Raw genomic sequence first — 22,462 nt, 5'->3', positions numbered from 1 at the left:
CACAATATCGTGCCTTTCAGCAGTGTGATCACATGATGTAGGGGAAAGGGGAGAAGCAACTTGGTAGCTTCCTCTGTGCTCCACTGAAGCTCCTCACTCCCTGATTGCCCTACTGAGCAGTCATCCAAAGAGGGGGTACAATCTATTTCCTAATAAATTAGTTTATAGATCCTAATCAGTAACAAAATATAACTATAAATTACTGGCTGAATTTTGGACTCTGTTAATCTGGTGTAAATATTTCATTGAATATTTCCATTGTGTTTGTTTCAATACAGGGTGATTCATATGTGTTCGGCTGAAATTCCAGAGTCCAGCAGTATTCGTTGTTTCAGAGAAATGATGATTTACATTTGTTTCGAAAATGATATTTACATTTTAGCGAAATGATCTGTAACCAATATAGAAACCAAGCAACAAAGACAAATCACTTTCTGAGGCTAATAATGCATCACTGGTGATGCATCATGGTCATTTATACCTGTACAGTAGTATCATTCCAAACATAACAGCACAAACTCGTTCACTCATGCGCTACATATAGAATTTGTAAAAGTTTATTTTTCAGTGGTTTCTGATTGTCCCCCTTTTTGCATTCTTCTGCAGTGTAAAGATTCAGTTCACATCCAATGTTATTAATTAGAATGTACTTTCTATACTAGGAACTAGCTAATAGTTAATTAGACACATTTAAGGTTAAAACGATTGTGGATGGAATTTATATTTCAGATCTAAAAAAAATGCTTGCTAAAATTCGGGTATGATTTTTGGCAAATAATGCTTGTGTTGTCAAGTAACATTTTTTAGCAAGATTGAAGGGAGTATTTTGAATACTTCCTGATCTGTACCTTCCCTCTTGTTACTGCTTAATTTCCCAGAGTGAAGCTGCCAAATAATAGCACAAAGTTCAGAAGAGGGATGCAGAGACCAACACTAAATCCTCAGCTGGTGTAACTTCAGTGGCATTGCACCAATTTACACCAGTGACGATCTGGCTCCACAAAGCATTTTTTATTGTAAATTTAAATATTTACAGGGAAGTCCCTATTATAATGCACTACAAAAAAATTCAGTTTAAAGACTTGTGTGTGTATATATATATTGGTCTGAATCTGGATTATGGGGCAATTGCTGTTAGGATCTATTTAAACCATGTGAAGAAAAGCAGCTGAGCCTCATGGAGTTATTCAGTGGTAAAAGGAACTATATAAAGCCAACAAAGATATTCCCAACTTCTCTGTGCCCTCTTCTCAAGTATGTTTGAGAAGTTGACAGTGAGTCTTCCAAAAATCTATCACATGTACAAAGGAAATTATATTTTCGTGAAGACAACTTCATAAATATTACAGGCTCCTTATATTAATTCTGCCTGGCTGGCTCTTGGTTTAAAGAACCAGGAGGCCAGATGCTGGCAGGAGGATAGGCTTCCTGGCAATAGCCCACCTTTGTAAAAAAGAAAAATGCTCTTCCTCAGCTCTCATCCCCTAAAGCCCCTACTCTACTTGCGTTATATTGATGACATCTTCATCATCTGGACCCATGGAAAAGAAGCCCTTGAGGAATTCCACCATGATTTCAACAATTTCCATCCCACCATCAACCTCAGCCTGGTCCAGTCCACACAAGAGATCCACTTCCTGGACACTACAGTGCTAATAAACAATGGTCACATAAACACCACCCTATACCGGAAACCTACTGACCGCTATTCCTACCTGCATGCCTCCAGCTTTCACCCTGACCACACCACACGATCCATCGTCTACAGCCAAGCTCTGCGATACAACTGCATTTGCTCCAACCCCTCAGACAGAGACAAACACCTACAAGATCTCTGTCAAGCTTTCTTACAACTACAATACCCACCTGCGGAAGTAAAGAAACAGATTGATAGAGCCAGAAGAGTTCCCAGAAGTTACCTACTACAGGACAGGCCTAACAAAGAAAATAACAGAACGCCACTAGCCATCACCTTCAGCCCCCAACTAAAACCCCTCCAACGCATTATTAAGGATCTACAACCTATCCTAAAGGATGACCCAACACTCTCACAAATCTTGGGAGACAGGCCAGTCCTTGCCTACAGACAGCCCCACAACCTGAAGCAAATACTCACCAACAACCACATACCACACAACAGAACCACTAACCCAGGAACTTATCCTTGCAACAAAGCCCGTTGCCAATTGTGCCCACATATCTATTCAGGGGACACCATCACAGGGCCTAATAACATCAGCCACACTATCAGAGGCTCGTTCACCTGCACATCCACCAATGTGATTTATGCCATCATGTGCCAGCAATGCCCCTCTGCCATGTACATTGGTCAAACTGGACAGTCTCTACGTAAAAGAATCAATGGACACAAATCAGATGTCAAGAATTATAACATTCATAAACCAGTCGGAGAACACTTCAATCTCTCTGGTCACGCAATCACAGACATGAAGGTCGCTATCTTAAAACAAAAAAACTTCAAATCCAGACTCCAGCGAGAAACTGCTGAATTGGAATTCATTTGCAAATTGGATACTATTAATTTAGGCTTAAATAGAGACTGGGAGTGGCTAAGTCATTATGCAAGGTAGCCTATTTCCTCTTGTTTTTTCCTCCCCCCCCCCCCCAGATGTTCTGGTTTAACTTGGATTTAAACTTGGAGAGTGGTCAGTTTGGACGAGCTATTACCAGAAGGAGAGTGAGTCTGTGTGTGTATGGGGGTGGGTTTTTGGAGGGGGGTGAGGGAGTGAGAGAACCTGGATTTGTGCAGGAAATGGCCTAACTTCATTATCATGCACATTGTGTAAAGAGTTGTCACTTTGGATGGGCTATCACCAGCAGGAGAGTGAATTTGTGTGGGGGGGTGGAGGGTGAGAAAACCTGGATTTGTGCTGGAAATGGCCTAACCTGACGAGTACTTTAGATAAGCTATTACCAGCAGGACAGTGGGGTGGGAGGAGGTATTGTTTCATATTCTCTGTGTATATATAAAGTCTGCTGCAGTTTCCACGGTATGCATCTGATGAAGTGAGCTGTAGCTCACGAAAGCTCATGCTCAAATAAATTGGTTAGTCTCTAAGGTGCCACAAGGACTCCTTTTCTTTTTGCGAATACAGACTAACACGGCTGTTACTCTGAAATCTGCAAAGAATGAAGAGCTGGCTTTCCAAAGTTTGGAATAATTTTATCAATTTACAATCAAAGCATGACCAGTGATAGTTACCATATACATCTATGATTTTTAGAGTAGGCAGCTTCAATATTCTTATTCTAAACACTAACTGAAAAAAATAATGTCTGCAGACTGAAGGAGAAACACGTGAGGAAAGTGGGCTTGGCTAGAGATTACCTGGCTGACTGATGTGAAGGCCTATAAATGATCCCATTTAGCAACTTGTCTTGCGCTTTTGAATTATTTAGAATGAATTATTTAGAATTTTATCAGCATGTGTCATAATTATAAGGACAAGAGGCCATTGCAGGGCTGGTACTGTATTGCTATGAGGTGATGGATTAGTGCTGTAATAGCCAGATGTGAATAGGCCTCTCCTTTTCGTTTTTGGTCATTACTTTTTTTGTGAGTACTACCATAGGCCATCAGAAAATAGTATGCTTAACTATGAAACATGAAGTTGACCATAAATAGCTTAAGATCAAATTCAGATTTTGACAAGTTGCTTCTTGACTTGTATACACTCTTCTCTACAAAATGAATGAATTCTGTGCATCAACTATGGACCAATGGTCTCACTGTTTTGAGATAACATCTCTCATTTGCCTAGGAATGATCAGTTTGCTGCTCATTATCCCAGTGATGACTAGTCAAACTCAAGCATCTTCTTTTGTGTTCAAATGTTGACAGTTCTGAGATATTATGTGGGGATGGTGTTTTATAATGAGTGATTCAAAAATGAGAACAGGATTCAAAGGGGTATTGGCTTTCCCATAAGCCAGTTCAAGATGAAAATCTAGAATATCTATTGACTAATCAGGTTTTTCCGTGCCTTCGACACTTGTATGGGAAAATAATTGAGCACCTCTAAAATTTTGTACTTAGCATATACATTGATTTGAAATATTAGGCCACGAGCTGTATTTTTATTGTTACTGCCCAGCTGTGATAGATGGACAGTCTCACAGCACTTGGAATAAACCTAACAATTTTAAATACCAAAGTACATCTTAACAATCCTCTTGGAACTTTTTCATCATTTGTTATATTTCTGTGAACTAGCATGTGTTCTTTTCTCTTCTGCAGAGACATACCAATATTTGTCAAATGGAGAATAGTCAGTGGAGAAACTTAATTCAACATTTGATGCATCATTTCTTTCCAATGTGAATAAATTGTGAGACTATAATTCATTGTTATAGTCCCCCCTTATTTGGTATGCTGTACCTACAAAGTTTAGTAACTATTCTCTGTTTACGAACCAATTTTGGGAGGTAAAGGCCCCAAGGAAGTTTTTGAAATGAATGGAAGATCACATTTTTGAAAGTCTTCCAGTCCATCCAAGGAACCTGACACTTGATCAGGCAATCTGATGATGAATAAACTGCCTTTGAGGTCTATTGCTTCTACATTAATAGTTCCAACAGTTGGGGAAGAAAATAGGTGGAAATATAGTTTACCACAGTCTAACCACTTGCCAATTCAAAATATAACATTTCCCTCTGAAATGAAGGTGGAAAGTTTCTTTACAAGACAAAGTGGAAGTTTAACTACACTGTTGGCTTATCCATATCCTTTTAAGCACTGCCATGCATTTATGGTAGTCTGCTTACTGCCTTTTCAACCTTCCTCTTCTGATTCATTTAACTTTTAATTACATCTTCTCAAAGCATCCAAATGTACATGCCATCATGTACATAATCTTTTGGATTAAAATAGTAAAGATGAGTATAATAAATAGGTACTTATTGTTGCCTTTTGTTATCTATTATAAGTTTGTGAAGATATCAGTTTATTAGTTCTTCATTTATTTGAATTATGGTATCATCACAGGGAGAAGTTTGGAAATGTCTGGAACTGGTTGTCAAGTTGGGCAGTTCCTGTGCTTCTCTTTCAAGCCTTGAGAGTTGTTTGAACTCCAAAGACTTCATGAGAGATGAGACTCTTAAGAATGTAGTTTGACCTGGTTACCTTGTATATATATATATTGTACCTGAATACTAGGGAGGACTGTAGGTAAGCTGTATCCAAGGAATCCTGTTAGTGGTGAATCTGTAAACTAGCTACGTATTTGTGTTTTATCTTATTTGCTCCTCATTCATCCCAAGTTTCACATTATTTTGCTTACCTTTGGGTATAATATCCCCAGAAAATTAACCTTTTTCCTACTAACTGATATTCTTGTGGGAAAACACCCGACCACCTACCCTGAGTTTCAAATTGAGGTGAAATTAACACAGCAAGTTTTGCTTACTTGCTTGTTTGTGGATCAACATAATCAATAATGTCTGTACAGCTCTGGGAATAAGAGCTGTAAAATGTATTTGTTCTTCAGAGGGAGCAGAAGAAAAGGCTAGTGGATTAAAAAAAATTAAAATATGGATATTAAGGGTCAGATATTCAGCATAGCTTTAACCAGGTCTCCATATTTTTGGGTGTAAATGACTTGCACCCCAAAATTAGGATGCTCAGATGTCTAGATCACTGAATGCATTCTGTTTCCTTTAAAGATCCTAGAGTAACATTAAACATTTTTGCTGTATAATGTAGAATCACGTAAATTATGAATCCATAGTTCTAAAACAGAGTAGTTCTTTTTTTAAAGTCAGAATTGGCTAGAGGCAGTTCAGTCTCTATGTAGTGTGACAAAGTTCCTCCTCTACCTTGGTGGGTCTTGCGCTTATTGGCGGATTTGCTCGCCTTGGAGCTTCACGGCAGCACTCAGTTTGGCCATTTTCGTGAATCCACAGTCCAGGTCAACTCCTCCTGTGTCTGACCGGGAGTTGGGAGGTTTGGGGGGAACCCGGGCCCGCCCTCTGCTCTGGGTTCCAGCCCAGGGCCCTGTGGACTGCAGCTATCTAGAGTGCCTCCTGGAACAGCTGTGCGACAGCTACAACTCCCTGGGCTACTTCCCCATGGCCTCCTCCCAACACCTTCTTTATCCTCACCATAGGACCTTCCCCCTGGTGTCTGATAATGCTTGTACTCCTCAGTTCTCCAACAGTATGCATTCTCACTCTCAGCTCCTAGCACCTCTTGCTCCCAGTTCCTTACATGCACACCACAAACTGAAGTGAGCTCCTTTTTAAACCCAGGTGCCCTGATTAGCCTGCCTTAATTGATTCTAGCAGCTTCTTGATTGGCTGCAGGTGTTCTAATCAGCCTGTCTGTCTTAATTGTCTCCAGAAGGTTCCTGATTGTTCTGGAACCTTCCCTGTTACCTTACCCAGGGAAAAGGGACCTACTTAACTTGGGGCTAATATATACCTTCTATTACTCTCCTGTAGCCATCCGGCCCAACCCTGTCACAATAGCTACTTATGTAAGATGTTTCTAGCAACAACAATGATTAAATTTAGCTTCCTTAGGAAAGGTAGGGGTAGTCTCTGAAGCACTAAAAGTTTAATCTCTATCTTTCCCCTGCTGCTTTGAGCTCTTTATTCCATTGCATCATCTCTCCCTTTATGCGACTAGGTCCTGGATCACTTTCTGCCCTCAGTCTGCATGTTCTGTTTTCTCTGATGTCAATATGCAGTTATATATGTATATATTGCTCACACAAACCTTCTAAAAACCACACTACAATAAAATCACCCGGATATTGTTGCAGAAATATTTACAAAGGACACAGTGTGAAAATCTGGCTCTACTGAAGTCAATGGCAAAACTCCCCTTGACTGTAGGGGGGCCAGGACTTCACCCATGGTCTGTGGAATACTCTGTATTTCAGTAGAGAACCATTTAAAAAGTGAGAGGAAAGTTGGAATAGGTAAGACTTCGGGCCAGTTTCTGCCCTGTTGTGATCATGCACAGTGCTCTTAAAGCAAATGCAGTTTGCCTGCTTATGCCATGTCTGGAGTTGACCCTCCAAGTCCCTTTGGTTTGGGTTGTTACTGGCCTTTGGAAACACAGATTAATTGTGATATTAGTTATATTAGACATTTTTGCTTAATTCCCCCCCCCCCCCCAAGTATTAGATCTTGCTTTACATATTTACTTGCAATTATATTAAATGCAGAGGGCTAAATCCAGCACTGACTCACACCCCATGCAGACTTGGGTCAATTAGTGGAGTTGCACCTCTTAACTCAAGTCTGCATGGGGTGTAAGTCAGTGCTGGATTTGGGCTTGCGTGTACTATTGCTAACTAACTATTTGAAGGAAAACTGGAGAGACCAGGGCAGGTAGCAAATAGTTCTCCTCCATAGCATCTCTGTTCTATTAAAAACAATTGCTAGGGTAGAAAAATATAGGTACCCATAGTTAGTCCCATAAACACATTCTCTTTCCAATCAATATTCATTACAAAAGCTGCTGTGAGCAGCAAACATTAAGCAATTTTAAATTTTGCTGCCACCCACTGTGGTGTGTAGGGCCCCAGATGCAGCAAAATTGGTGTCACTGCTGTGCAAGGTTGAGCAAAGAATATGACGAGTCTGTGTGGGTGGAATTTGGGAGCAACTTGGAAGTAGGATGTGTCTGTTTAGAGTTGATTGCATCATACATTGTAAATATGTTACCAAATTATATTAACCCTCTTTTCTGCCTCCATCTCTGAATGGAGTTTGATTTTTGCGTGTTTATTTGCTAGTTGAAATCATTTGGTGAAAAGCTTATAAGCTTTTAAAGCTTTAAATTTTAGCCAATGGGTTCTTCATGAACTCTTCACTTCAGCTATTCATTATTTGTGGTTTCAGAGTAGCAGCCATGTGGTATATCATCTAAGGGTATGTCTTTGCTGAGCTGGGGATATAATTCCCTTTTTGAGGAGGCATACCCGCGCTGGCTGTAATCAAACGAATGTGCTTAAAAACAGAAGTGTTGCCACGCTGACCACACACATGTCTGAGACACTAGATACCTACTCAGGCAGCTAGTCTCTCCCAATGCTCATCCTGCTGCAGATACATTTTAATTTTAGCATGCTAGCTCAATCCTAGCTAGCTCAGGGGTTGTCTCCTGGAGCTGTGAATTACACCCCATTTTGGAGTGTAGACACCCTAAGCCACATGGGATTCTTCCTACTTCCTTCTTGAATGACTGATACTTTTAAATCAAGAAATTTAGCAAATAATGAAGAGTGAAATCAAGTATAAGGAATGCTCTTGTTCACATACACCTGAATAAGTGAACTCACTGCAAGTGTATATGGGTATTTGGGCAAAGACATACATGAACCTGCTTGCACAAGTGTTCATGTGTAGTAGGCAAAGGCCCTGATTCAGCAAGGTACATGAAGCCAGTGGGATTACTCACATGATTTAAGTTGTGTACCTGGCAGAATCAGGACCGATGAGGTACAAACAGGGTTGAATTGGCCAGCAATTTGGAATTCAAATGAAACATTGCGAAAAAAAGTTTTCACTATTCAGCTCTGGATCTGCTGCTATATAGATTGACCAGCCATTTCCCCACTGCACTGAAGGAAGCAGGAGATGCAAGTGCCACTGCAGACTCAGGTCTGTACTAGTAGCCATGAGTGCCATTGCTGGACAAATAGGGCAAGATTCCTTCCCTCTTACCACCATGGCACCTGTAATCACACAGCCCAGTTATCTGGACTGCCTGTTTGAGGAAGGATTTGCACCTTATTGAGTAATATGCATTGTACAAATGCCTGAGCAATTCAATGGTCCAATGAGGCTACACGAGGAAAGGCTGCTGATTTAGACTCTCTATTCATATACATTAACATAATTTTACAAAAAAGTCTGTTACAATAGGTAGGTTTTATTGACGCAGCAAAGAGAAACATGACTTTCCTTCTTTCCTACTTGCTTGACTTTTTGCCTTCCAGATAAAACTGAAGTGGGCAGGCTGAGATGGCAGATAACTTTTTGTAGTATTTTTCTTTGAGTTCTGCTTCAATTATTTTTACAATGTCATGTCCTGTTTTTACTGAGCTTTTAAAAATATTGATGGTTAGTAGTTACCAGGAATGTAGAAAGGCCTTAAAAATAAACCTGTGGCTGCTAACAAGTTTGCATTTTTTATTTAATAATCCACCATCTGTGAGGAAGATCTAGTATCGGTCTTCCATTCCATCCCATTGGGAGGTAATGACCCTGATCTCTCAAACCATATGGGACATACTAAAATAGACACTATGAGGATATTTCTCAGAACTGCTTTTTCTCTTTCTGGCATGGAGGTTATAGCACAGGACTAGAAGTCCTGAGATCTCACTTTTCTAATCTAATCTGCTATTGGTTTGTCTTGTGATCAAGAGTTATTTACCATCACTGTGACACAAGTTTTTATCTGTAAACTGGGGGATAACACATACCTCCCTCACAGATGTTCTGTGAGATTTAATGCAGAAAGTTTTGTAAAAAGCTTTGAGATTGTTGGATGGAAGGTGCTGTAGGAGTGAAAAATAATATTATTACTCGTTGAAATCTTGAAAATGAAATCTTTCCGTACGTAACTTGTTTTCCTTTGTGCACACAAATATTTTATAGAAAGGGTTTGAATGAACTTTGAAATACTTGTTTTAAAATAACACGTACAATTATGTGGACTGTGGAAACAGAAGAAAATATTAGATCAAAGTCTGGACCTAAGAATCTTGACTGTATCACTTTAATATTGTTGTATCTATCATATGCAGTTCTTTTGTCCAGAGGCTGTGTGTGACAGAGAGCTGTAGGGGAAGATAAGATGTGGAAAGTCTAGTTGGACTAAGTGCAGCAGAGAAATCTGGAATGGCTGCAGTGTTATAAAGCAGTGTTAGAGTTAATCCATCTTTATTTTCTAGTCCACTCAATTGAACACCACAAATATGAACTTGACAGATTTTAGTAAAGGGTTGGATACAATCCAGGCTACAATGGTTGCAACGGATACAAAGTTTAAAAGTTTTGGCTCAAGACTGCAGGAAGCTAAGGGTGGGTGCTGGGGGGAAGAATCTTGGACTTAATGATTGATAGACACAACACAAATTAAATTGATGAGCTGGAAAACAAGTCCAGATTAAGAAATATAATGTTGGCAGAGGCTCATGAAAATGTGGCAACTGGATATCTTGAGATGTATTATGGATTATGAAGGTGCTGAGAGATGGATAATTTATCATTCTCTTTACAATGAGTCATGGTCTTTGTACCCTGAGATCGGTCAATCAGACAACAGCAAGTAAGGTGCAGTGGGCAACACTTAGCATTTAGGGCCATGATTTCATAATTGTCACGTAAATATGAGACTAGAGTTCAGGTTTCAAAAATTGTTTTTAAAAATTCTGTGCTACAGCCCAGTATTTCAGCCCAAGTAAGTGTTTAGGATTGTAAAAATGGGAATAAAAATATGGGCCTGGAACACAATTTGCTTTACTCTGCCAAACAGAGGCAAAGAGTATTTTTTTTTCCACCTCCCCAATGCCAGAGTTTTTTTTTTTTTCTGGCAAAGGATGCGGAATATATATCTGCCTGAAGAGTGGAAGAATGTCTTCATAATTGTTGTCATGTGGGGAGGGGGAATTTTCATAGCTCCATCTTTGCTTACCTATCTCCCTCACTGCCTATCACAGTTTCTGATGCTGAGTTTAATGAGATCTCTATAGTGTTATAAGCATTAGTCACTAATAGAGCTATTATCTGTAATTTACAAACCTGTTTATAGCAAAATAATAATTTTCCCACCCTATGAGACTTGCTAACATTATACCCTTGTTGGGTTCAAGAAAGTGTGAAAACACTGACCTTTGGCCGGAAAAATGTTCCTATTGTTTTATTAAAGAAAAGCTGGCAAAAAGCAGCTTTTTCATTGTAATCCAATCTTCAGTGCTGTGAAGCAAACTGTAATATAGGTTTCTTCTGCAGACAAAATATTCTAGAAATGAAAAAAGACTATCAATAAGGGCTTCTATGTTGGGTTAGTGTTCCCTTAATTCCTGTTTTTTCCCCCCAACTTGATCCAGGTAGGCTACCCCTTTTGTGCTAAGTTTCCCTTTATCTGCTCATACACATCTGTCACTTTACCTAAAAGGCTGTTAGTGCCAATGCAGCTGAAGCAGTGTCACAGTGTTGATAGAGCTGTTTCTTACATTATTGGGGCTGATGCAGTCCTGTGCATCTGTTGATAAGAAGGATAAAGCCCAGCATGATCAATGAGTACCTGTAGAGGGAAAACAGAATCTGCTCCATTAGAGCAGGTTGAAAATTTTCTGACAGAATAGTTTCCTGTTGGAAAATGCCAATTCAATGGAATGAAAATGTTCTGCATGAACATGTCAATTCCATTGAAACTTTCCATGACTCCCTGGGCTGCCCAGCTCCCTGGCTGGGTGGCCAGCTCCATGGCTGGCTTGCTTGCTAGGATCCACAAACAGCTGACTTCTGAGCTACCTGGCATCCTGGCTTGTGAACATCTGGGACTGTCTGTGTCATTTATGAATTCTGGTTGATTTTATGGAGTTATTATGAAATGTTACTCTGAAAAACTGTATCACGAATGCCTGTATGTATCCACCATTGCGGACAGGACAAGACATGTACCAGGCACACTCCAGACTGAGGGTAAAGGGATGATACTTAAGGTGCTTTGACCACATCAAAGTTATGTGAGAGAGTAGCTGAATCCTTGGAAAACCAGTTTGAGCTTATCTTTCTGACGGGAGGTTGGTGGGTTTTTGTTTTTTGTTTTTGGGAACTGTGAAAAGTTACAAATACAGAACAAAGCAGCCAGGGGACCAGAAGGGGCTAAAATAAGGAAACAGAGGGAGCCAGGCAGGAAAAGAAAGCAGTCCTGGGCAGGAGAGAGAAAGGGCACAGAAGCTGGGGAGGAGATTTCATGAGGGAAAAGCAGCCCAGTGTAGGAACCTCCATGAAGCAGGGGGCCTGGTCTGCTTTCCGAAGCCTAGATGGCACTAAAGCAGGGGTGGGCAAAATGTGACCCGCGGGCCACATCCGGGCCTCCTAACAATTAGATCCGGCCTGTGGGCTGGTGACAGAATTGCCGGGAGGTGCGGGGGGACCCAGCTCTGGGTCCCAGAAGGGTCAGGGCTGGGGGTTAGGCTCCCCCAGCCAGCCCTTCAGCGGTGCCCGGCCCAGGCCTCCCAGGGCTCTGGTGGTGATTTAAAGGACCTGGGGCTCTGGCCACCACCACTGTTGCAGTAGCGGCGGCAGCGGCCGGGCCTTTTAAATCGTCAGGCCCCGAGGCAGCTGCCCCTTTTGTCCACCCGCCCCCCGCCCTCTGTCGGCAGCCCTTCTGGCCTGCCATGACTCAAGGCAATTGATGCAACTGCCCCAGGGCTCAGTGATTTAAAAGGGCCCGGGGTAAATTGCTGCCGGAGCCCCAGGCGGCATGGGCCAGACAACACTGAAGGGCTGGCTGGGGGAAGCTAGCCCCCAGCCCCGACCCTTCTGCCTGAGGCCCTGTCCCTTCCAGTGCCCGGAGCTGCCCCCCCGCCCACCTTGCTCAGGGGCCTCTCAGTTCTGGTTTGGGTTGGTTACCTGGTAGGTTCCTAACCAGTAGTATACGTGGGATTTAGAACTATTCATTACAATAATACCGGATTCTTGAAATATGACAAGCAGTTCACATATTGCTAGGCATCAAACACATAACTGAACTAGCTCCACAGGAGAGGATTTCTCCTAAAAAATAACATGCATGGTAAATGTTTTTTTAAAAAATTTCATTTATTTTAAACTTAATCTCTTTAAAAATACAGCGGACCATAGTAATAGTCACTGATGAGTTTGCCGATTTGTCTTAAGTTGTTGATAATTATCTTCCTTGTCTGGTATATGAACAAAAAACTCTGATGTTTTATGAAACCAGAAATTAATAATAACTAAGGCCCTGATCCTGCAACAAACTCCTCGGGGAACGCCCAAACTAAAAGTCAATGGGGCTTTGTTTAGGTGCAGACCTTCATTCTCACAGAGCTCATTGCAGGATCAAAGCCAAAAAAGAGAAGAAGGTAAATGCATTTTGTCACATTCCCCCACCCTTAATTCCACAAAATTAACAATAATTAATAGATGGCTTGCAAATAAAGTGCTAATAGCAATCTATTTCATCGCCATGTGTTGACAAGTAATTCACTTTTCACGTTTGTTTCCAGTTACATCCACTCCCCATCCCCAAATTTATTGTGATGTGAGAATCTTTCAGAAATCCTATCATATTCAAGGGAACAAGGAGTAGCTCTCAGTTTTTGCACAAAGTATTTTATTCCGTGGCACTGCAGTGGAGGGGTAGAATTTTAAAATGAGCTTATCAAAGAAGAGGAAAGTAGATGCTGAATGCTGAGTATTTAACAAAGAGTGGACTTCAACATACTTTTTTTACTGATGTGGCATGGAAAGCTGTGTGCTTACATTGCAAAGAAAGTGTGGCAGTATTCAAAGAATACAACATACATCGGCATTTTGAGAGCAAACATGCATCCACATATAAGAACATGTCTGCCGAAGAGAAAGTTAGAAAAGCACATGAGATGGCTGCTCAAATGCAAAAAGAGCAAAGTTTTTTCACTAAACTATCCGCAGCACAAGACAGAATTACAAGAATGAGCTACATGATTGCACACAAAATCACCAAAAACAGCAAACCATTCTCTGAGGGAGACTTTATGAAGGAATGTTTGGTTGACTCTGCTGCAATATTGTGCCCACAAATGAAAAAGCAGTTCGAAAACGTTTCATTGTCAAGGCGAACTGTGGTGAGACTTGTAGAAGAAATCTGGGAGAACCTGGACCAACAGTTGAAAAGCAAGGTAAATGATTTTTCATACTTCGCACTGGCACTGGACGAAAGTTGTTATGTTAAAGACACAGCCCAGTTGTTGATTTTCATTCGAGGCATTACCACAAATTTTGAGCTCACAGAAGATGAGTCAATGAAGTCAATGAAAAATATGACTACTGGAAAAGATCTACTGGAGGCAGTAAATAACAGCGTCTCAAAACTGGGATTGGAGTGAAATGGAAGAAATTGGTGGGTGTGACCACTGATGGAAGCCCTAATCTGTCAGCAAAAATGTTGGATTGTTGAAAAGAATACAAGACCAAGTAACAGAAACAAACCCAGAGCAGAAAATAATTCTTCTACTTTGCATTATTCACCAAGAGGTCCTCTGCAAAAGCATTATGAAATTAAGCAATGTTGTGGATACAGTTACAAAACTGGTCAACTTTATTATAGCAAGAGACCTGAACCACAGGCAATTTGCCTTTCTGCTGGAGGAGTCTGAGTCAGAGCTCAGGGATGTTCAGTACCATACAAATGTTAGATGGCTTAGTTTGGGGAAAGTTCTGAAAAGAGTGTGGGATCTGAGAGCAGAGATTGATTTGTTATTGAAAGGAAAAGATGTGGATTTCCCTCAATGGAACAACGTGAACTGGCTCTCTGATTTCGCATTTGCCATGGATGTTACGGGTCACACGAATGAACTGAATTCGAAACTACAAGGTAAGGGACTTTTTGCTCATGACATGTATTCCTTTGTCAAGTCTTTCATGACAAAGGTGCTCCTTTTCTCCTGTCAGATTGGAAACAAGCAGTTCACACACTTCCCCACTTTGCAACAGACTACAGTATCTGACCAGAACCTGGAAAGATACACATCGTTACTGCTCGCTCTGCATGTTGAATTTTCTCGCCACTTCGAGGATTTTAGAATGATAGAAAATGACTTTGATCTCCTCCCCTTTCACACGTGATGTGGACAACTATCCAAGTGACCTCCAAATTGAGCTTATTGACTTGCAGTGTGATGCATTGCTTGTGAAGCAATTCAAATCAGTGACACTTCTGAGGTTTTATGCATCTCTCAATGAACAGAACTTTCTGAAGATCAAGACTCATGCCCAAAAGATGCTTGTACTGTTCGGATCAACTTACGTCTGCGAGCAGACATTTTCTGTGATGAAATTCAATAAACCAAAGAACAGATCTTGGATCAATGATGACCACCTTGCAGCAGTGCTCCGCACTGAAACAACAGAAATGACACCTGACTTCACCTCCCTTGTTAATGCCCATCAGAGACTTTCTTCTTCACACTGTCTGAATTTCATTTTTTCTTCTACACTTAATTTTAATAATGAATGTAAGTTGAATGTAAGTTAAAGTTTAGCGTTAGTGTTATTATTACAAATTTTACAAGTGTTCACAAAACTGCTTGCAATAGAATTTGCCTTCTAAGATGAGCTTTGGATAATCGTGTATTCAGTTAATTGTTATTACTTTGTTGTGTAAAGAACATAATGGGGTCTTTTTATGATAGATGGTGAAGTAATTTCATTAATAAGAAATGTGTGGCCCGTGACGACTTACCAAAATTCGTGGAGTGCCCACCCCCCACCCCCGCACTAAGGAGTCTGGACAACCCAGGGACTCTGACTCCAGCCCAAAGAATATTGCGGAGTAATGAGGAAACTGAGGCAGAGAAATGCATGTAGGGCATGTTGTTTTCTGTATGATCTGTACTAACTTGTGCTTTATATGATTAAGTAAAGGAGCAATTATATTAGACTCTTGGAAAAGTCTCTCTGTGTTGAATGCTTTATAACTTTACTATGTTGCCCCTGGAGAGAGTTAAGCTGTAAACTAGAAGCTTCAAAAGTCATGAGTCAGGCCAATCAATAATCATAGAATTAGGTGAAATAGTATGAGTTAAAATTGTTGAGTTCCTTTTATTTGCCATCCTATTTTTGAGCCTTTAGGTTTCATTTGCTTCACATTTTCAAGTTTTTCTCCACAACTATGAGGACTACAAACTTAAACAAATGAAGAAGGAAATCTGAGATTCTGATGCAATCCCGATTCCAGAAGCTGAGGTCTAAAGAAAAACACCAAATATTGCAAGAATTGGCAACAGACTCCCACATTCAACTCCTTCTGCTACGAAATGGCTATGTTGGCAGTGCTTCATTCTAGCCACAGCTAAGCTATGGAGGCAGTGCTCACTGTGAGAGCCCTCTCCTTCATCTGTTTGTTGTGCCTCACCATGCTGATGCCTAATACAGCAGAAAACCACAGTGGAAACATAGATAAAAGCTTTATAAAAGAAGCTACTTTCTGGAATTGGTTCCAATTGGTTCCAAAGAGCAGGTTCCAATCCTAGTTTCTCCAAGATTCTCCAGCAATGTGAAATATGAGATAATACTCCTCATAGGAATAAGACAGGGGAGATAAAACAAGCAGCAACAGAAGTGATGTTCAGTGCTGCTGTAATATTAATGTTAACTAATAATTATAGTGTAACCCTTCTGCCAGGCCAAGTTGATAGCAGCAAGGGCCGGGATCAGTACACAGGGGTTCTCCCTCATCAAAGCAAATGCAAAACTGGCTCGAGCCCCCACCCAGTGACCTGGGAAAATCTTACACACCCCCTGGGCGCCTCAAAGAGGCAATACTTCCCCTCTCGCAAGCACAGAGTCTCGGTGTAGTAGAGAATCTTTAATAACATGAGGTAAACAACATCAGCATTAAATTGGGGAAACACCACAACTAGTGTTCATTAACCAAACCATGAGCAAAGACCCACCCCAGAAAATTGGGCCACATCCTTTCCCTCGGGTTCTTGAGTCCCAGAACCCAAACGTCTCTTGAGTCCAGCAATCCACAAATCATCCAAAGACCAAAAAGTCCAGACCCAGAGTTCAAAAGTTCATCTGCAGAGTGTTACTCCCCAGTCTGGCTAAAATGTGCCTGTGTGTGGGGGAAAGAGGTCAGGGGCACCTTATGTGTCCTGAAGCTGACTGCCCCACAGGGCTCTGCTACGCTGTCTCACGAACGGCTCTGCTCCACCACGACCGGCTCCGCTCTGCACAGCTCGCCGTCTCATGAACACACCGCTGTCTCATGAACGGCTCTGCTCTACCACGACCGGCTCCGCTCAGCTCACCGTCTCAAGAACAGCTCTGCTCAGCTCGCCATCTCATGAACACCGCTGTCTCACGAACAGCTCCGCTCCACGACAACTGGCTCTGCGCTGCACAGCTCGCCGTCTCACGAACAGCTCTGCTCACCTCACCATCTCACGAACACTCCGCCAGCCTATCTGTGAACAGCACCACTGCACTCTAGATCTTCCGGCTCCCCACTACTTGACACAATGCTCAGTGATTTCAGCTCATAGTAGTGGGAGCCTTAGTGCTGGTGCATCATAAGGCCAAAGTGAATGCAGCACAGTACCTGTAGCAAGACTCTTAATAGACCCAAAATTAGCTCTGATATTCCACAGTGGAGAAAGACAGAGGTGCAATTGGTGCTTCAGGCCCTGCACAAAGGGGCCCACACCCCCAGGTACTAATACCTGTCTCAAGTCTCTCTCAATTCACAGAGTTTTGGAACCCAGGTCCCTTGCCTAGCGAGTGCTACTCAGTTGATGGTGAGTCCCTCCATCATAACAAAAGGCCAAGTACAGTTCCAAGCACAGTTCCCATAATCAGGGTAATAACAATTTATTCTTCCCGCCCCAATAACAGAGACACTGGGGATCCCACAACAGCCAAAGTGACCATTTGGGCAGTTATGGCCTCATTCTAGGCGGGGTGGGTGTGCCTATGCAAATGAGATCAGCCCCTGAAGTTCTTTTCCACAACTTGCCACACCTCACCACCAGATGTCAGGGTGGAGCCCATCCTGACTCTGCTTACAATAGTAAAACCCACCAGTCTTGATAAGACTCTGGCTGCTAGGAATAATGATGTCATGTATAAATTTCATCCTATGGCCAAAAGTACAGAGATTCATCTTGTCCCACTGGTTTCACTGTTTCAATCTGGCAGCCACTTCAGCATTCCCTGCAGATTCTCTCCCTCAAAGGGTGGTCAAGCGAAGCTTCCATTTCAAATCTCAACTTGAGAAGTCCTAACTGCTGACATGTGCCTTTCTGTGTTGGATAGGTTGACTTTGACCAGCACCTTTGCTCTAAAGGTATCTAGTCTAAGGAGGAGAGTGGTAGTGAATACTGTTTCAAATTGCCAGAAACTTCATAGTATGAGATTGGCACTATTGCATTTGAAAAAATATTGGATTGTCTTTGTTATGGTAATATCAGACATTTCTAAGGTTACTTACCTTGGTAAGCATAGATTTACTAGTTATGGTGACAACAGATCCCAGTATTATGAGGATAGTCCTGGTTTTTCATATGATGTCCCGTATGAAATGTCTGGGTTTTTCATTTAATAAAAAAATGGTTTAAATTTTTTTCTAATAATTACAAAATATTTTTTCAGATCTGTTACTATAGCTAGAAGAATATTCTGTGTTGACCACAACAGTTCAAACCGTCCGGTGGAATGAGTGTTCATTGCGATGAACAGTGTTTGGAGTGAAGAGAAAAGTCGAATTAAAGCAATTCTTCTGCCCAAAGTGAATGTTAACAATACTTGTTCAGTGTTCCATAATAAACTCATTCAGCATACTAAAGTTATTGGAAAAAATTATCCACTCTGAGAGCTATGCACATGTTGCTGCTGAATTAGAAGTGGGCAGTAGCAACATTAGTACACAATTTAAAAAACTGTATTTTTTACTTTTATATTGACAAAAAACAGGTTTCAGAGTAACAGCCGTGTTAGTCTGTATTCGCAAAAAGAAAAGGAGTACTTGTGGCACCTTAGAGACTAACCAATTTATTTGAGCATGAGCTTTCGTGAGCTACAGCTCACTTGTAGCTCACAAAAGCTCATGCTCAAATAAATTGGTTAGTCTCTAAGGTGCCACAAGTACTCCTTTTCTATTGACAGAAAAGTGTCCCAGTTTTTTATTTTGAAAATATGGTCAGCTTATTACTAGAGGTGCAATATTACACATGGAGTCTGTGCCTCTTTTGTTGGACAAAGTCCCTTATGATCCCTCAAGGCAATGCACATAGATGCACTGAGGGCAGACTGACTCAACCAAAAGTCTTTTTGCCTGGAAGATGAAGCCTCAGCCAGAACTCCTTCATTTTTCTGGTGGTAGGTTGCTGGAGATAATAGACTTCTTCACACCAGTAGAAATCACCGAAGTGTGAACATTGTTCCCCAAAGACAGTGACAGTACAGCAAGAGCACATTCTGTCTCAGCCTTGAAAGGACAGGCTTTGTTTGCTTTTCCTTCCATCGTATTCTGCTTTAGGTCCTATTAAAAAGAAGAAAAATACTGCTGATTTTGGTAGCTCCAAGATAACAAAGGAGACCATGGTTCTTGACAACAGCACAACTTGCTGTACTTTTTCCACTAGTCACTGGACCTTCTGATCCAAAGGCCTCTTCTACAGATCACTCTTCAGTTTGGCTGCACTGCTGCTGGAAAGCAAGAGCTGGTTTGCAAGGGCTGCTGGGAAGTGCTGATCAATACTATTCTGGCATCACAAAAACTTCCTACCAAAAGGCTTGTTCTGCCATTTGGGGAAAAAATTGGTCAGTGGTACAAAGACAGTGTCAGGAACTTCCTTAAAGCCAAGTTAGCCAGTGTCCTTGACTTCCTTAAGGATTGTGGTGGATTTAGGTCTCAGCCACAGCTCCCCCATAGTACACATCTTTCTGGCAAGTGTCCTGGATAACAGAAATATATTCAGGTGGGCCTGTCTCTTGCACATGAAATATCTCCTGAAATCAGTAAAATTATAGAGCACCTTCTTCAGCCCTCAAGGCTCTTACTAAGCACCCATTACTATAGTCCATGTATTATGCTGGTTGACACAGATTCATTACATAGAAAATGAATGAAGAGATTAATATAAAAGTTTTATTAGTTAACATCAGGCTTCAAATTTCAGTGTGTTTGTGGAGGTGTTAAGTGAAGTGTCACTATTCACTGTGCAGGGACACAATGATCAGAAACAATAGTATTGAGGGCAGTGGTAGATGCTGTGGCCATAGCTAGGCCTGGAATGAGAGCATACAGTAAGTTAAATTCTTTCTTTTTATGCCACCATTCTATTCATGCAGACTTGTGACTGTGAGAGGCTGAACTCTCACTGTAGCTGGATTTGGACTATGGAACTCACCCTTGCAAGAAAAAATTACTATGGACCTCATCAATTTCAGAATTAAGGGCCTGATCCAAGGCCCACTTCAGTTAATGGAAGCCTTTCCATTGACTTCAGTGAGTTTTGGATCTTTCCCCACATGCATATCTCAATTCTTTCACAGTGATTTCTACATGCATGCATGTGCATGCATGCACACACACATCATTCCAAAAATTTTGGCATGTACTTTCAAATCCCAGTGGACTTGATGTTGAAATGAAGATTTTGTTTGTAGCCACTCTAAGGAGGGCCAGCATAGTTGCTTGGACATTGCAAATTATCTCATCATACTTAGGTTTTAATTGGAAGCTGGCATAAGCCTCACTGTCTACATGTTATCATGAGATGTATGAATTCAAAACTATAATTTGAAGTGTTTCAGAGGTGTAACAAAGTGGGGAAGAAAAGAACTGCATCTCTAAAACTCAATGAACGATGCCAACTGAGGCTTTTTAAAACTGTCCAAAATAGCCAGCTGTCATACATTCATCAATTAAAGGCCTGAACCAAGTATTAATTTAATTCTGTCAAAACAAGTTTACTGCTGATAGATGAATGGACAGAAGCAGATGTACATATTTTTAAAAGGATTTAGACAAGTACTAAAGGGAGAAAACATGAAGTGTTGTTATGTTTCTAAACTGGAATGGGATGGCAGCATTTCAGAATGTTATTTTAATTACATTAAAATTGCAAGAGTAGGCAGCTGGCTCTGCTGTATGACTGCTTGTTGTGCTGAGTGGTGGTATTGGTAAGGGCTAAAGAAGAGCAGTGATGTTATGCTTTAATACAAAAATGTTATGCTTTAATCCAAAAATTAGGGGTACCAAAGAGACTGGAAACTGTATTGCTGTATCAGATTGTTCATTGTCATTTGTCACTGCTGACTACAGAATAGAATACAATTATAATTCCACAGAAGATGCAGACAAAGATGGCTTCTTTTCACAGATCTATAATTTTATTTAATCTCAACCTGCTATCCGACTGTAATCTCCAGTCTTATCTCCAGCTCTACCCTTGCAATGCAGCTAACTTCTTTTACCTTTGTAAACATGGGGCCAGCAGGCCTGATGCTTTTTCTGCTAAGGCTTAGTGCCTTGATTGCTGCAAATTCATTAGCACTTTGGGGATTCCTGCACTGTGTTGAACACCCCCAAATTTACAATATTTTTCTCCCTAGAGTTTCCCATAAGTAGCTCCATGTGCATTCCAAGATGCAAAGAATGGCCAAAATCTGCTTTCAACTTTGTAGTGAGCAGAGAACTAAAGTCCAGCAGAGCCCACTAAACCTTCTGGGTCCACGTCTTAGAAAGCTCTAGGGACAAATGGTGGTGGGGGCACCCCAATTTTGTTAAATGGATCCTACACGCCTGAGAGAACCATGCCTCTCAGAACCATGCCTTCTATGACGAGATAACTGGCTCTGTGGATGAGGGGAAAGCGGTGGACGTGTTGTTCCTTGACTTTAGCGAAGCTTTTGACACGGTCTCCCACAGGATTCTTGCCAGCAAGTTAAAGAAGTATGGGCTGGATGAATGGACTATAAGGTGGATAGAAAGTTGGCTAGATTGTCGGGCTCAACGGATAGTGATCAATGGCTCCATGTCTAGTTGGCAGCCGGTATCAAGTGGAGTGCCCCAAGGGTCGGTCCTCGGGCCGGTTTTGTTCAATATCTTCATAAATGATCTGGAGGATGGTGTGGATTGCACCCTCAGCAAGTTTGCAGATTACACTAAACTGGGAGGAGAGGTAGATACCCTGGAGGGTAGGGATAGGATACAGAGCGCCCTAGACAAATTAGAGGATTGGGCCAAAAGAAATCTGATGAGGTTCAACAAGGATAAGTGCAGAGTCCTGCACCTAGGACGAAAGAATCCCATGCACTACTACAGACTAGGGACCGAATGGCTCAGCAGCAGTTCTGCAGAAAGGGACCTAGGGGTTACAGTGGACAAGAAGCTGGATATGAGTCAACAGTGTGCCCTTGTTGCCAAGAAGGCCAAAGGCATTTTGGGATGTATACGTAGGGGCATTGCCAGCAGATCGAGGGACATGATCGTTCCCCTCTATTCGACATTGGTGAGGCCTCATCTGGAGTACTGTGTCCAGTTTTGAGCCCCACACTACAAGAAGGATGTGGAAAAATTGGAAAGAGTCCAGCGGAGGGCAACAAAAATAATTAGGGGACTGGAACACATCACTTATGAGGAGAGGCTGAGGGAACTGGGATTGTTTAGTCTGCGAAAGATAAGAATGAGGGGGGATTTGATAGCTGCTTTCAACTCCCTAAAAGGGGGTTCCAAAGAGGA

This window comes from Eretmochelys imbricata, chromosome 11 (genome assembly GCF_965152235.1).
Source record: "Eretmochelys imbricata isolate rEreImb1 chromosome 11, rEreImb1.hap1, whole genome shotgun sequence".
Taxonomy (NCBI): domain Eukaryota; kingdom Metazoa; phylum Chordata; order Testudines; family Cheloniidae; genus Eretmochelys; species Eretmochelys imbricata.
Note: the sequence above shows the minus strand (reverse complement) of the source record.